Source organism: Strix aluco, chromosome 4 (assembly GCF_031877795.1).
Source record: "Strix aluco isolate bStrAlu1 chromosome 4, bStrAlu1.hap1, whole genome shotgun sequence".
NCBI classification, from domain to species: domain Eukaryota; kingdom Metazoa; phylum Chordata; class Aves; order Strigiformes; family Strigidae; genus Strix; species Strix aluco.
The window spans coordinates 65,357,444-65,374,343 of record NC_133934.1 but is presented as its reverse complement, the minus strand read 5'-3'; positions in this window follow the sequence as shown (position 1 = coordinate 65,374,343).

The following is a 16,900-nucleotide window of genomic DNA, read 5'->3' as shown; positions in this document are numbered from 1 at the left end:
TGGGTTGAAAATTTAAAAGGAAGAATCATCAGTCTTGTTATGATTGAAAGGTTTGAACATTCAATCACTGTAAGTCATAATTATGTATTGGTTTAGAAGAGTTATGTGACCCCAAGGCATTCACAAACATCTCATTCAAGATTTAAAGTTTTGTGAATTTGAGCAAGAATCATCAGTCAGTTGCAGTTAAGCACCTTTCCCCTTACTTTAAGGGAGCACAGTCATCATAAAGACCATTCCTATTATCTAATTTGCCATCCAAAAACCTGACAATCATTCACTGCAGCTAAAACTAACCTGCTCTAGGACAGTGTAAGCTGTAGTTTATTAGGACAACTTAAACTTGTTCAAGGGAGAGGTTTGGTGTCAATTCTGAGGCCCAGAAATCAGCACTAGCCCCACAAATCTGTCAAGAAGTGTGCGTTTCTCATTAGATTTCCAGCTAATCCCCACATCACAATTCTTACGTGTTCTGGTAATCTTCCTGTCACATCTCGTATGGCTTTTCAACTGCATGATGAATAATTCCAAATACAAAGCAGGTTAAGGATTCCATTAAGATTTAGTAATTGAAAATGTGTTTATAATTAATGTGTTTGTAATTTTGCTGGCTCCAGAGAGATACAGAATTAATATATACATTACTTCCAAGCTTCATTTATCATTTATCAATGCTGAAATGAGTAATGTGTCAAGAAAGTAGCATCGAGTCAAATATCAATATACCAAAAATATGTGAAAATAATTGATTTCCCTCCACCCCACTCCCATTTCTACAATTCAGAAGAACCCATCTATTTCACTCTTGCATGTCACAGTGTCTTTCAGTTTGCATAGAGACTGCAGCCAAGCTGCAGCACTTGAAGTATCTCAAGCCTCAGTGTTGATGCAGTTTTGAAAATTACTTAAGAGCTTTTGCTCCCATGCTGAGCAATCTTCCTTATATTCCTGGGCTGTGGTTTTCCACAACTGATACGGTTTTGTCCATCTGGGTTTCTTTGTAATGAGGTGACTTTCATTTTTTTCCTTGTAGAATCTGAGTTCAGAAGGAAAAGGAATAAGCACACCTGCAGCTGTAGCTAAGACTGCACCTGTACAAAAGTATTCTTTAACCACTTAAGCATCGCCTAAAGAGGTAGGGAAACCTCCCCCTAATTACCTGGAAGATACTCAAATTTCTGCTACCAAACCGGAATGGTGGCTTCAAATTTCAGAAAGGTCAACTGTTATGATAACTATTAGCATGACACCTGTGACTTGTGTTCATGCAGTAGCTTTTGCTGGGTTATTTCAAGAGCCTTTTAGGTTTTATGTTCCTTCTACTGCAACTTCCAGTCCCTAGAACTCACTGAAAACTACACAAGTATTCCTGAGTATTCAAGGGGGAACAACAAAACAAAAACCAGCACATCAATTTTAAGGCAGACAGGAGTTTTTTGAAGGCCCCTCTCCTTGCCTGCAAAGGACTGAGTTTGCCCCATCAGCCAGAGCACTGCTGTAAGCACCCATTTCCTGTACCGTGACAGTTCCCTTGGCAGTTCTGCTGGTATGGGATCTGTCCTGGAGAGGCTGACAGTTAGTGTTGCTGTCTAGATAAAAATAGAAACGCCTTCCCTGCGAGGTGGTGTCCCAGGAAACAACATGATACTGTTGTAATAGATCAAGATCTAAGCCAGCAACACCTTGTGGTACTGAGTCCTAGGAGGAATTAGACACCTTGTAGTCTGCTTCTGTTTGTATGCCCCATTGGCCTTCTTTTTCCTCTACAGCACAGTATAATGGATGAATATGTAGTTGTAGTTTGTGATCTACTGTTAATCCTCAGTAATACATGGGCTAGTTTTTACTTTCTCCATTTTCATTTTTTTGTATGCCCACATCTCTTTCTTATATATCCTCTATAAATGTTAGTGCAGCCATGACCACTGAACTTCTAATATTCACAAAAACTATTCCTGTAAATAAAGTTTTCCGATCTTTGAAGAAAGCATGATGGAAACTACACATCCATCTTTTACAAGAAACGGAATTCTGACAACATCAACAACTAATACAAATTGATAGAAACCTCCTCAGACTCAACTCTTCTAAATTAACTTATTTACTATATGTAGGTTCCTTATGCTAAGACAGAGAAATAAATAAAGTTATTAATTTTTAACAAATACAAAACTTACCATTGCTGGGCAAAGAAGTTCTACCTGCAGATTCCAAAGTTTTCAAAGTAACAGCCAGATCCAGGTGTTAGAAATGCTACTTTTCTCTGAGGTGATTAGAAAGCAAGGTCTTTATTTTACTGCTCCTAGTGTGAAAGGGTAAGGCTACATCCATTTCCTTCTGCCTTCTCGTTCAGTCTTTAATTCCTTCAGCTGACTACACCTCATCTGCATCCATCAGACTCCCCTCCCACCTGCCCTAAACTCCTAGCTTTCTTCATCCCTGAATTATTCAACCACCCTCTCTTCTCCATACCTCTACCACACTCTGAATCATAAAGCGACAGCTGTCCTGCCTGTAAGCACAGTTTCCTATATCTTTTAAAACAGCAGGTATTGGTAGTGGTCTTCTTAGGGGCATCCCTAAAAGGTTTTGTCATCTCTTGGTCATGGCATTTTGTCTTACTTTATGATTTCTCATGGTCCCTCTGAGGTTGATGAAATGTCATGACCTTTAGGCCTCTGTTGCTCTGCATTCATTGCTGATCTTTGGGAACTAGGGTTAGTGACATGACTCTGGAGTGTCTCTTGTCAGAAGGCTGCTAGCTATGGCTTTAATGTATGGGAATTCCTTTAATACATGCGTCAGCTTTCACCTGAACCTTTGAAACCATTTATACCTAATTCATGACAAAGCAAATACAAAAATGATTGGGTAGCAAAAATGTTGTTCCAGCTCTCTGCACCAGCTTACAATGCCAATCTCACAGCACTCAGCCTTAGTAAAAATACAGTAGAGCATGTCCAGGGCTTGGTAATGGGCAGTGGCTTTGGGCCAGGGCATATTGCCGGGTTTCTGAAAAATTCTTCTTGGTTACCCAAGTACACAGCCCTTTTCTGCTCTCAGATAAGCCTTGTGAAACCTTTTTGACTGCATCACATCAAAGACGCGCAAAGTTTTTAAGATATGCAGGGAAGTCCACTAGTACATTTGGGTGTACATTTTCTTAATATAAATCTTTACAACCTATTTGACTGCCTAGGGCTGTTCACTGTTATCTCATACTATAAGGGTTTCGCTTGCCTTGCTGCCCAGCAGAGGATATGTCTTTTGTGTTAATTATGAGTATGCACAGTTTAGTAGTCAATGGTGTCTAATTTACTTCATTTTTGGTGGTTTCTGATTCATGATTTTTTACTGCCTTTGCCCAAAGACCAAATGTGACTTTTCTGCATACTAACACTAGTAAATTGCATTTCAGCTAACATAAAGCTACTATATGCCAGGGGTACCAGTATCAAAACACATGGTATGTCACTTTGGGTTCAGTCTGGGAGACTTTTACAGCAATTTACATTTGTATGGTTGATTGTTTACAGACACTGGTTGATAACAGCATACAAATTATTCCATTGTCTTCAATCTTCTTTGTTTCCAGGCTCCCCAGCATGATCTACACCTACAAATAAACCACAATAATCAAGTGGATACTGTTTATTTCTTTTATTTTCTCCAGGTTTGCTGCATGCAAAAACCAGAAAAGCTTTGCTTGAGATGCAGGTAGGAACACTCTAGTTGAATTGCCTTCCTTCTTATCATGTCCTTACAAGCTTTGCAACCATGTCAATAATTGGTTGGAGTTAATTGTGCATAATTTCATAGGGAATATGAAATGAAACACCCCTATATTCAGCCTACTGGAACACATAAAATATGCTAACTATGATTAATTAAAGATTATAGTTTTGGGGGTTTGGTTTAGGTTGTTTTGGGGGTTTTTGTTGTTATTTTTTCCCCAAGCAGGATGAATCCATACTTCTTTGAAGATTCTACTTTCCCATTAAAAAAAGATAACAACAAAAAAACTCAGTGAAAGGTAAGAAACTTAATTTTCAATGAACATTCTCTACTTCTAGACAAAAATATGGTTTTAAGTAAAAAAAGTTTACAGAAATCAACAAAAACCCCAGATAACATCATTTAAAATTGTATTTTTCAGCATGTGGGAATCCTCATTATCTTACAAGTAATTGCTTTCTACATGTTGAAAATTTTTCAATGAATGCTAAAGGGCTTCAAATTTACATATTGATACACATTGCTGTATGCGAAGTCCTGCCTTTTTTAAATGCATGAAATGAATGTGGGACAATTGAAAACTGCCAATTGATCCTATCTCTTACAGAAGTCTTATGGTCACGATTTGTATCGAATCTAACCAGAATCCAATCTAATAGTTCTTTATTTTCAGGATCTCTAAAATGAAAAACCTATCAGTGTTTTCCACATAAAGTGTGGATACCTGAGTTTATTTGACACTATTGGCTAGAGTAGCACTTGTGTGTGTAGGGGGTAGAAAGAAACAAAACCAATCATATTTGTATATAGTCCTTGCTGAGCTGCACCAGTCATTTCCTGTAACTGTATTATAAACATTTTGAGGGTGGGCTTGAGCTTTTCCAGACAAGCACGCAGATACTCTGTCACTAGAGAGCTCAGGGGACCTGGAAAAGCCTTTAAGGACATAGAGTTAACAAACATGAATGCTTTAGGACTAGACAGTACAAGGGTGACATTCTATAATATACCTGCGTATATTTATAATATACCTATAATAGGCCTGTTTGGTCTATACCAGCTGAAGGTAGTGGTACTATCCCTTCAAAAGTTGGTGAAAAACTGGCATTTTTGTAAACTGTAACCCAGTGCCTTACTTTATTCCCAAAAGGAGCAAATTCATGCATTCCCACAGCAACTGCAGCACAAAGCCTCATTTTTCCTTCCTTTGTTCCCTAGAATCTAAATGTGACTTTGTCTGGTGGTTCAGAAAGTTACAGGAAAGAAGTTTTAAAGCAGTCTAAGTGAACCATCAATTTAACATTTCTCATTTCAGTAATATTTTTTCCCTTTGACTGATGCTTCTGCTTTTCCACAGCACAGAAAATGCTCAGCTCAGACAGAAATACCTAAAGTTCCGTTGAAACTGGAAGCGGTGCCACCTTGCACATCCTCACAGCACAACCCTCTAATATGTGCATGGCAGGGCCTTGGCAGATCACCCCTCCATGACAGAGAGCACAGCTTGAGACAGGACACATTGTCTTTTCTGAGAATATTAATCCTAACCAATAGATCTTAGTAATGAAGGGAATGCAAAAAGAACCTTAAAATTATATCACTAACCATGCTGAGGTGGAGGAATACTATCTGTTATCATTAACAATTAAGAGCATGAAGCACCTAGAAGCTTCTTGGATTCAAGCAGTAGAAAACACACAAAAAGGAGTCCTCATCTGAGGTATTTATATTCGACATAAAGTTTTGGATAGGAAAACAAACAAAAATAACCCATTGGAGAAGAGAATGAACCTGGAAAGACACAGATTTCTGGGACCACACCTTACCATTTGAATGAACAATTCACACTGCTGGACATGTCCTTTGGAGTATGCACACAATTATGTGCAAAAGCATTGAATTCCATTGGAAATTTTAGTCCCAATGACTTTATTTAGCTTCTTGTAGCCAGCTGTGGTCTCAGCCCAGTCCTTACAGAGAGTTGCTGAAGTCTTAAAGTGCAGAAGTCAGAGTGCCTGGAAGTCTGAAACATGCCTCTGTTTCACAAAGTACTTCTCTTTCAGGGCCATGGTCTCATTTTATCAGTATCTCCAGAAGCGCTGTGACAAAACACATAGCTCACCAAGTGAACAGAGTTGCCCATGTTGCACGCTGGTGTGGTGACAATGAGGTGGCACCAGAGCATTTTAAACCACCAGTAGGAAATTAATATTTATATTATATTCCCAGCCAACCCAGACTGACAAGTAACCATCACAGAAAAATCTGTCCCCAGAGTTAAACAACTTATGGATTTATATACACACATGTATTTTACAGGAATCTGAATTGATAGAATCATACATAAGACCTCTATGCAGTCCATCATTCTCATGTTCTTCCCTCTCAATTCTTTCTTCTAGCCCACCACTGGATAAAATCTATCAGGAAAACTTCACAAAGCACGGGGTGCAGCAGCTGACTGCTTGTGCTAAAGCTGACCCTGAAATAGATCAGCATTTCCTAACTTTCAGATCTCCCAGTGAATATTTCCTTCAATCACACCAGAGGCTAGAGCCCAGTATGGTGTTCGAGGAATATTAGAATAACAAAGTGTCATTCCTGGAATAGTAAGGAAACTGCTCATTTTGTACTGGATAAATACTTTTTAGTCAGGTAGAATAGGGCAATTTGAAGAAATATGGGTATGTGCTTAGAAAAAGCTGCACACACCTTTCAAATACTGAGGTCTTTCACCCACTACTGCCAAATCAGATGATATTTCAATCAAAAAATACTAAAAGAAAAACACCTTTCTTCAGAAAATGCTATATTTTCAGTTTGCAATATTCTAGTAAACACACCTGTATTTTCCTACATTTAATTCTCTACCTTCCTTTCTTCGCTGCTTTCCCAGGAAAAATAACAACTCTCAAAAAGCCTTTAATTTAAGAAAACACGAAGGGGAGAAAAATGGTAAGTATGGGAGTGAAGATTTCTCCATTGTAAAACTCTTGAAATCTTTGGCTATCATTATATTTTTATATTTAAGTGTATAAATATGTATTTTTTAATATGGAATGTTGATAACCGTTTGGGTCTGAAGACACAAGGAGGCATATGGTGACTTTCATGACTAATTGAGGCCATTAGCAGACACAAAAATGGATCTTATTTTCTTAGTAAAATCTTGCTGCTTAGAAGCTTTGTGTAGCATTACAAGGGCTTTAAAATTTTCTTTTCATTACAATTACATTCATATGGTTGCGAGAAGGTCTGCTTTTCTTCATGCTCCTACACTTTTTCTGGTTATCAACTACAAGTGTGCAGTTGAAAACTGCTGCAAACAGCACAGTCCCAGCACTTGCTTGAATCTAAAGGTATTATAGTTTTCTCCATTCAAAAAAATTGTATTTTTGTTTTGTTAAGTGCTTCCATATGTTGAATTTTTTCAACCTTAAGTGCATTTTTCCCCCTACTGCGATGATAAAAATAATTGAACCCCTCTAGATCCCAATAATGTCAGACTTACATAAGAAAATAAGTTTTCAAGGGGTTGTCTCTCTTCCTTTGTGAAACATGCTCATTATTGTAGCTTGTTCAGATATGAAAAGGAATCAAAGAATTAGGCAGGATTCACAAGTAGAATTGCAAGATTCTGAAGAAGTTTGGAGAGACAGGTTTCACAACAGACTAAGTGTCCAAACACCACTTAAGAAAGCAACATGGACAGGCTGTCCCCAGATTTGAAAATACGGTGAAGAACAGAGATAAGGAATAATCTGCAACTCTTATACCATTCTTAAGCAAGAGACTTTCCAGAAGTGTGCCCATGGCTCCTATGCTGCTTTCTGAGTTAAGTCCTTCTGATTTTAATGTAGAATAAAACTGATGCTGAAGCTGTGTCTGCAACTGTAAATGAAGGGAATAGCACATACTCCTAATTAGAAATGAATGTTACAGAAGTATCAACTACAGCAGCTAGTTTTAATCAGCTTTGGAATCCAGATCCATCTCTCATATAGATAGCATCTGATAATTCCTTATAATACTGCAACACTTATTTTACGTTTTGCAACTACTGTATGTAAGAATCATATCAAAACCTTTGGTCACTTCAATAGAAAACCAAATAATTAAATTGCAAGTCACCCACAGATGAGAACAAGTATGTCACACACGACAGAATTATACTTCAGTTGCAGTTCTTGTCAATGATGGAGCATATTGTCAGAAAATCTATCAGGATGACTCAGAACACCTGTCTACAAACTGAAAATAATTTTATTTTCTGAGAGAAATTAATACATCTACCAGTCTCCACTTTTTCCAAACAAAAATTGTGTCTGATCAGAACTCAAGGGTCTCTTTTTTTTTTTCCAAATTTTTGGCATCTTGGATCACATTTCTGGAGACTAGTAGGCCTTATAGTTCCCAGTGTCTCCAAACACCACTGCCTTTAGGAAGTAGTATTCAGCTGAGAACATCTGTTTAGCCAATAACACATATTGTTTCTTATCAGCGTAAGTATCTCGGTTGACTAGACTGAAGTCTATACCCTAGCAGAGGTAGGTCCTATTGACAGGCTTACCTAAAAATATCAATGTGTATTCAAGAATACTAGAATACTATTCCACTGCTCCTCCTACTGTGAAGGAAGAGAAACAGAGAAGACAGTTATGGGAGAAGTAGACATAAAGTGAAATAGAAATAGAGCCACAGGTGGCAGCCATAGTGTATGTCCTTCTGGACATAGAGTACAGTTACAAACTTCAAATGATGTTGCAAATCTGTGTGTCAAGTTTCAGTGACTAGCTCTAACTCTGCCTTTGACTTCCTTTCCAGATTGCTGCTTCTTCTCATTAAATGCAACCCCCAGATGACAGATTGACAAGTAAAGAAAATGATTGCCAATTTTACTGCAATGACAGACAAATGCTGCGAGCAAACAGATGCTGTGACATACTTGGGGAGAAAGGTATTTCATATCTTTACAAACTGCTTGACGACAAAAACTGACATAGCAAATATCAGTGAATGCATTTAGATCAAGTAATTCAGCCAGCTAGAGTGGCCATTTGTACAGCTAGTTTTGCCATGCATTTGCCCACAGATAAACTACACTTCTATGTACAGACTACTTAATCTTTACATTGCACTTCAAAACATATGTCACTTGTGACACATGTAAGGTAATTTCCTCATGACTGATCCACTTCAGGCATCTCACACAGGAAAGAGGAAAATTATAGGAAAAGTATGTGTAAAAGGAGGGGTCCAAGCCAAATAATTAAAACAGATGAAGAGCTGAGGTGATTGTGGTCTCAAGTTACGTAATCCATTTTTTTTCCAGTTTCAACGGCATTCATTCCTTTAACCTTACTATCTCTGCATGCTACATCAGAACAACTCAGCAGAAGTCAACATTTAAAAAATAAAAAGCCAAAACAAAGCTATGTGCAGCAGTTGAGAGGTCTCAAACCACAGTTTCAGAAGGTATAAATAGCGGTTCCTAAGCCTAAATTCTGCTCTGAAAGGAAATTAAGAACTTGACAGCATTTCAGACTTACCATACATTTTGGTTACATTTTCCATATTATCATCATCCCCTTCAGTGTGAACTCATTAGCTCCAGAGGAAGTATTCCCTATAAACAATTAAGAAAATTATTCTCTCTAGAATGGTATATTCTGTGTTTCTTGACACCAGACTAATAGATATAAACTGTATGAAAGGTTGTGCTCAAGGTCCCTTTGACCTTCTCTTTCTGCTATGTTTGTAGTCTAGTCTGCAAACCCCATAGCCCTAAGTAGAACCATGTTAGGAAATGGTAGCTAAAGCACTGCACCTTACAGCAGCAACGTCCCTCTACCACATGTAAATATTCAGACCAACTAGATATATAATTATATGAAAGATTTCTCTGCTATATTATCACATGTGAAACCTAATGTCATGAGACACAAGGCCTCAGTCCTAGAAAAAGATGACTGCAAAACAAAACTGTAGAAGATTTCAAAACGTAGCATAAAAGACAGGAACTCTCTTGGCCCTTAAAGAACTCTAAGTTTGAGACTATGAACAAGTCATCTTCCTTGATGAGAGTGCTCCTCTAATATCACTGGAACTAAAGGTTTTCAACAGCTTTGACTCACATAATGGATCAACACTCTGTTGAGATGCAGGTTCTGACAAGGCATCCACAAGGTGGATCAGGAACATAAAACATGCCTTTTCAGAACACAGCATACATTAAGGACGGTTTTTATAGCTTTTTTTTATTTTTTGGTGTTACAGTCCCAATTCATGAACCTAGTTACTTTTGGAAGTTAAGCTCTGAAGCAGGGCTCATCTTGCTTTCTTTAGGTCAGAGGCAGAGAGAACCTGGGTGACTAGCACTAACGCGCTTAAGCCTGAACTGCACCTTGGACTTGTGACTCACCAACTTTAGCAAGTGACTTCTCAGTGGTTTACGTAAGCATTAGACTTGTATACTGTCTTTTCGGTTTCTCTCAATTTAGGTTAACAATGCTAATGATGGAAAAGCCTTCTGCTCAGCCTCTACTTTTCTTCTTTCTTCCTGGTGGTAACAAAGTCACTTAAATTACTCAATGTCTGAGAATCCATGACCTTTACGTATCCTTTTCAATTCTGTTGTCTTCTTTAAATGGGCAGTAAAGGAATACTTCACAAATCTTCATTATTCCAGTTTACTGTTTAATTCTATAAAGCAAAAAAAAAACAACTCATGCAATGCAGCAGTGGTTTAATGTGAGAGCAGACATAGCAGAAAGGAAAGCCATTGCCTCCTTACTTTTCCATTTCCTTTCCTTATAGAACACCTATATAGGTTTGATAATCAATTGTAGCAATTGTGGCTACTTCCATTGACTCATTTTTAGGAGGTAGGCTATTTTAGACTCCTGTCACTATTCTTTTTTTTTCCCTACCATGTATTTCTGCTAGGTAGACATACTCGGACAGTCCCTTGTATGAGGGGAGCAATTTTATGTACCTTTCCCTCTACAGACGGAGAAGCAAACCCTTAAGTCTCTAGAAGCCTAAGGCATCCTAAGCTTTCCTGATCATACAGACATGCAGAAGCTACAGATATGATTCAATTGTCTAAAAGTAAGCGTCTAATGCCATTTGAGATACCCCAGGTAACCTGTCTGGTCTCTATCTATTATTCCAGAAGGTCACAGGTCTTTTCTGAGCAATGTGCCATCCTAGCCAACCCACACACAATACCGCAACTACCCAATGACATGTCACACTCAGCTCCTGTGTTCAGGGAACTCAACCCTACCATCTGTGCTTCCATCTTAAACCCAAGATGTGCACACACAGGGAGTGCTAGTCCGTGGAAAACAAGAAAATGTGAAAACTGGAAAAGTCAACATATTTTTCAAAATAATTAAGTAGAGGCTTTAGTCTGAAATGACTATTTAACAGGGCTTCACAACTATTCTTGAAAATTGTTTATTCAAACATAACCTTACTTATTACATGAACAACCTAAAAGTTGTCAGGAAAAAAATGAGGATAGGATAGGAGCCAACAACCCATTACAGTGTGGCCTGTTTAGGGAAAAAAGGATCTGAGAGACAGGGTCTTTGACTGGAGAAAGCGTCCCAAACAGAACCTTACAGAAACCTGGTGGAGTGGAAGAAGAACTTTCTTGTTGCAAGTGCAAGGCAAAAAGAGCCACTACGTGCACTTGACCCAAGGGAAATCCCCATCCCTTTCCAAAAGTGATACAAAATATCAGGCGGCGTGGCTTCAAAAGGGGATTTGGACTTGACAGCTCTCTCTGCTCTGTGGGGCCACCGTTAAGTCTCACGCCTGAGGGGTAAGCTGCAAATGGAGTCATCTTAGGAGTATACAGTGTAGAAAAACTGAACCAGTGAAAGGATGACTGTCAGAAGAGAAAGCCTGGACAAGGCAATACCAGGCACTTGACTCCAGAACTTAAGGGAGCATTTATACTCCCCAAAATTAAAACTCCACTAGATCCAGAGTGAGCTGTACAATGCTCAACGTCTTGGGAGCAGTGGCTTTCACAAGGCAGCTGCAACGATTTAATTGGGGCCTTCTCAAAAGCACACGTATATTGTTTTGATACCTGAGGGAAGATATAGTAAGTTCCCTGCCTTACTCTAAAGTGCTGCATAAGCAGGTCACTGCAACCTAAGTTTGCCTTGTGTTAAGATAACAGTGGTCGTGTTGTATTAAGATAACTTGTTTGGACATTCAGCAATGGTGTTTCACTTGGCTAGACCATCACACCTACAGGTGCCAGATAAAGACAAGGACAAGTTGTAAATGTCACCCTTTGTACTTTGTTGTGTCCAGTTCAGTTGCAATCAACCCACGGTGGGATTTGGAACACAGATAAAAGTAGGAGTGTTTTGCTTAGGAAGTTAAGGGGAGCCTGGGTGGGGGGCAGAGGATTTTAACTTGAGGAATTCCTTACTACTTCCATTCCAGATATTCATCTTATGCTCTCATAATTAGCTGGCATATAGACTTTGCTTCCCAATAAAGGGCATATTGTGTTGTTAACAAAAATGTATGCAGCAGCCTCTACAAAACATGACTCCTTTAAAGCTTTCACACTACATACCGGGCTGCAGGTCCCACTGCCAATACCCAGAAACCACCCAGAATCAAGGATTACTTCTTTCCTCCCTCTTCGGGGGCAATAACTACTTCAGTCCAGACTTTCCAGAAGGACATTCATTGCACTGAATACAGAAAGGGGAAGAACCTCTCCTGGAATAATCCTCACCTAAGGCAGAACAAGGTTATACCCAATGAAACCCTTTCATTATGGTGTGAAACAAACATCTTACAGAGCAAAAGCAGACACTCAGTTCTCTTGATGAAGCCATCCTGGCACCAACACCACCCCCTGAACTAGACTGGAACTGGAACTCCTCAACAGAGGTGTCAGTCCTCCAAGTTCAAAATAGGTATCTGGTTTTGCTCCTTATTTTACTATCAAAAATGTTTGCTATAAAAGAGATCACCTTTGAGGCGAGCAATAAATCCTGGAGTTACCAGAATGTTTCTTTTCTACTCCACAGAAGAGTATTTTGCTTTTGACATGGTCCTGGAATTAAGTGGAGGTGGATGAGTAGGGCAGGGTGGAAATCTGAATAGTAAAACTCACAGGGTACAACTCAGTCCTCATATCATGAAGGTGACCAAATTGCACTTCAGATGGAAGTTTTGACATCCTGTACTTGGAAAGAATGAAGTAAAAGGCTGATTGCCTGCTGTCTGGAGGAAGTGGGACCAGTGCCATGGAGCTCCACTTCTGCAGGCAACAGTGGTGGGATGGTTGCTTTTTCCTCTTATGCTCTTGTTGCTTAACCTGGGAGAAAGGCACAGCTTCATGCAACTGAAGCCGGGAGAAGAGCCTAGAATACAGATCTTCTCTTAGAAGCTCAGGAGTAGTTACGTCAAGAACAGGTCACCCAGGAATCCTTCACCATGTATAAACAACAATCACATCTGTTAGGGTAATAAGGTGACTTTTCATGGCATTTCAGTCACTGACTGAACCTCTTCAAGAGAACTAGCTGGCTCTGTCACCCTGCTACCCACAAGGTCTTACACAGTCTGCAGACATCCTGGAGAGCAGCCATCCCTCTTTCAGCATCCTGTCAGTGTCACAGCAAAAATAAAGGGGAAGAGAAAGGGCATGAAGGGAAAGAGAAGTCACAGTGCAAGAAAGGTTCTGACTTTTATGTTAATTTATCTTGCAAAGAGAGCTATAGAATCTGTAGCAAATGAATATCCTGTATGTGAAGATTTAATCTGCCAGTTTGTTAAAAGACTGTGTTCCTTCTTTTTTCTCTGTTATACTCCAGAAAAATTTACCAGAATCAAAGCATCTGAAGACAAAGTAAGATTTCTAGTGCTTGACCTTAGATGCAGTAACACTGAAGGACCAACAGCATGACTGGCAGCCCACTAATCTTCACCAGCTCCTGTAATGGGCCAGGTTTTACATCTGGTGCACCAGGACAAAGGAGGATGGCTGGGTTGCTAAGACAAGACTTCCTTGAAGCCCCTCTTAAGAGTGATCTGCCTTTGACACTGTTGTATGCAAGATTTTGCCTCTCAAAAAGGAGATCTGTTTAACAGAACTGGACTGTAAAGAGAAGTAAAGCTTTCTCCTATGTTGGCATGCTAAGAGACCTACATTACAAACACCCACCCAGACAAGGAGTCCTCAGACACCCATCAATTTATTTCCAACATGGGACCACGCAAAGCACCCTGTGTACCTTCCAGCCACATGCCACTCTGACACAAAGCACGCAGCAAATGTGTCCTCGCAAGCCCAGAGATAAACGGGATAGAGAGAAGCACTGCCAGAAAAGCAGTGAGGAAAGTTGTTTCATTCCCAGCCAAGTGACTCAGAGGAACCAAAGGACGGAGGATTTTGTTGCCAACTTGTGGCAGCACGTAGGCATGCACGGCCTGGGCGTGCTCTCACCTGCACTGCAAGAGGTTATCCTGTCTCCTGTGCCGACATGCTTATACACCCACGGGGTGAAGACTCCCGAAGACTGGGACTCGAGGAAAAACTGTCAATTCATATCAAACCAAGGGGCCACACAAAACTCCTAAGAGTTACTAAAAAAAGGGGAGAAGCCAGACATCATACATTAGTCTTTTTGTTCCCTCAAGTTAAAAGAATTGGAACAGGATCCTTTTAGCTATACAAATTATGGTTTGCATTACACCATGTACATCTTTTCAACATATATGAGCAAAGAGGCATGGCTGGGGAACAAGAGAATACTCTAATACCATGTCAAAAATAGCCTGGTTTTCATGAAAGAAGTCATACTTCGCTATGTACTGACAGTCCATGAATTCATAAAGCCTTTTAAAAATAACAAGGTCTGGATTACATATATAATCAGAAAAGAGGTTAGGGCATACACTGTAGGCAAAATATACACACTCAGGAAATAATCTCCAGGTCAAACAAAAGTTCATAAATTATTTTGATATAATTAGTCATTTGCAGGCACTGAAAAGAGCAAGTCTTACAATCAGACTTCCCGGCATAGCCAAATAATATTAAATCATTTGCAGTGATGAAGTGAACAACTTGGATTTCCTCCCTTGTATTGCCTCCAGGCTACATACACCAGAAGAGATTTTCTGAATATACAGGTAATAAAGCTTTATATAATATCTCCGATGCCACGCCTTCAGTTCTGAGGCACAGATTCAGCAATGAGTGCCAATTGTCATACTGTCACAAGAGAAAACCTTCCACTCTCTTCAACAAGCTTCAAAGTAGACCCTTGTTGCATTTAGGGTGAGAATAAATTTGGTAAGAGATAAATCCCCTTGCGTTCTAGCTGGTCCTCAGAGATTAGAGGGGCTAGGGGTGGCTGGACTTATCTCTTAATAGGTATGCCAATTGGGGCTGTAACTCTAGCTCTGACCCAGACGCCCGAACAGCCTGTATGCTGTAGGTCAGTTGCGTTCAAAAGAAGCCGTCAGATTCATGAATAGTGCGGATTAGTTGCCATCACTATAGCTCTGACCCAGCCCAAACAGCCATACACTGTAAGTCTGGTTGCATTCAAGAGAAGCAGATTCACGAATAGTACGGGTTTTTTTCATGCAACATCTACAGATTCTTTAAGATTGCCTACAATAAATGCACAAACTGCAGGTTGGCTATATAGCACTACACAAAAGAAAAAGGATTGCAATCACACACACAGTTCCCGGGTATACACTTGGCGTAGCTGAGGAAATCTTACCAAAAGGCGTCCCTTCGGGGGTGGGGTGGGGAGATTATCGTCCCTCAAAGTTAGGAACAAACTTGGGGTACTATTTATCTTAGTAGGTATGTGTGAGTGGGTGGGACTGTAGTCAAGTCATTATTTTTTGAGTAATGACATAATTCATTTCATGGTGCCAAGGTGTACAGCTGTTTTTTGTGGGAAAAAAGAAGGAAGACAAGAAGCAAGGTTGACTTGGTGTGAGGGGTGCCACTGGGTTGTGTGGGAAAAAAGGGAGGATGAGGCACAAAGCTGGAAGGTTGCTACAAAAATCATCTTTCAAGAAAAAAAAGAGTAGAACAGGAGATAAATCTGTCCTTGAAATGAAAGACTGGGACTGCACAGCCTACGCCCCGCTTCATATTCCTCCTTGGCGCCACATCCAACACAAATCACTGGACCTCCATCCCATCCTGTGCTTGCTCTGGGCACCCTGTGTCAAGGAAATGTGTGTTTTGCAGATTTCTCACTGTTTTGCTTTTCTCACGTTTCAACGCTTAACAACCCTAAAAGCCAAATACAAGACTCTGCTCTGCTTCAGTAAGGTTCAAGCTGTAACACTCCAGCCAAAGGCTCTCAGGTGAATGATGCTGGATCTGGGCCATACTGTGACTACGCATGGTAAATTCAGTGTATTTTAGCAAAAGGAGCTGAGCATAGTCCCAGTTCAGAGTACTTGGAATGTCATTCACACACACGTATATGAGGACACAGGACTGTTGCTTTTTGAGCTAAGTATTTGCAGGAAAGACTCAAATATGTTTTATGAAAGTGAGTTTTCTTAGGGATTCTGTAGTTAACTAACTGAATGACATGGAAAAGCTGAAATGATTTTGGCTTTCCATGGAAAACTGTGTGTGTTCAACCAGAAAGCAATTACTGGAAGATGAGGAGGAAAGGGGTCAAGGTCTTCAATGAAAACTGAACAAAGCAAACCTGCAAGAAAACAGACTTTCTTTGTTGCATTTTTAGCATTTAAAACAATACTTTTATCCTTTTATTTTTAAATCCAGTCATTACAAGTTCTTGTTCCTCATAGTAGGGAATTATTCCTCGTTTCCCAAAAGGCAGAAGGTTCTGCTGTTAGGGCAGAACAGCTGTCACCCACCATCTTAACAGCAACTCTGCTACTGCTGTGGGCAGACATGCTCAGCGGTTCAACAAGTGCAAGCTGCATCTTACTTATCAGGTGTATTTCTTGAGCAACAAGGGTATATGTAAGCTCAAGTCAGTACAGACAGGACAATCACAATATTTACAGTCAGTGCTAAGATGCCTTATAGACAACACAGGCTGTTTCTGTAGGCATCAACCGACCTCCACACCAGCTGCTGGATTCTTTATTTTTAACAATACAGAAAGAG